This window comes from Psammomys obesus, unplaced genomic scaffold (assembly GCF_907164565.1).
Source record: "Psammomys obesus unplaced genomic scaffold, mPsaObe1.curated_primary_1811, whole genome shotgun sequence".
Classification (NCBI taxonomy): domain Eukaryota; kingdom Metazoa; phylum Chordata; class Mammalia; order Rodentia; family Muridae; genus Psammomys; species Psammomys obesus.
In genome coordinates, this window is record NW_026589137.1 from 257699 (window position 1) to 258571 (window position 873).

Consider the following 873-nt stretch of genomic DNA (forward strand, 5'->3'; position numbering starts at 1 on the left):
CATGCTGGAGAGGATGTGGAGAAAGGTGAACCCTCCTCCATTGCTGATGGGAATGTAAACTTGTACAACCACTTTGGAAATCAATCTGGTGCTTTCTCAGACAATTAGAAATAGTGCTACCTCAAGATCCAGCTCAGGCATATATTCGAAAGATGCTCAACCATACAAGGACATTTGCTCAACCAAGTTGATAGCAGTTTTATTAATAATAGCCAGAATCTGGAAACAACCTAGATGTAACTCAACTGAAGAATGGATTCAGAAATTATGGTACATTTACACAATGGAATACTACTTAGCTATTAAAAAAAAAAAAGACATCATGAAATTTGCAGGCAAATGGATGGAACTAGAAAAGATCATCCTGAGTGAGGTCAGTTTTTATTAGGTACAGTATTCATCAGCCGGGCTGCATGGAAATTATAGCTTTCTGCAAGGGCTGCTTGGAAGCTCAGGACACCAGAGGTGTCCTCCACAAGTTACAGCTCAGTTGTGGGGCTGCAGTGCGGCTCCCCCATTAATGCTTCCTTTCTGAGCTATAATGTGGTGGCGCTGCAGGTGCCTCAACCCCAGCCCTGCCACAACCCACCCCCCAACCCAAGGAGATAACGTGGTTAGTTAGGATGGACTAAAGTAAAGCATTGAGACTCCAGAGGCCAGTGCTCCCATGCAAGCACCGGGTTTCTCAGTGGGGAGCATGCGGGTTACGGGGGATGAGAAAAGAAAGAGGAGAACTGCAGATTTCAGCCTAGGAGCACAGAGGGGGAGGGGCTGGGACACCCTTCCAGCCTCAAGTCTGGGGGCTCAGGGATGTAAGAGAAAACAGGTGTGTGTGTGTGTGTGTGTGTGTGTGTGTGTGTGTGTGTGTGTGTG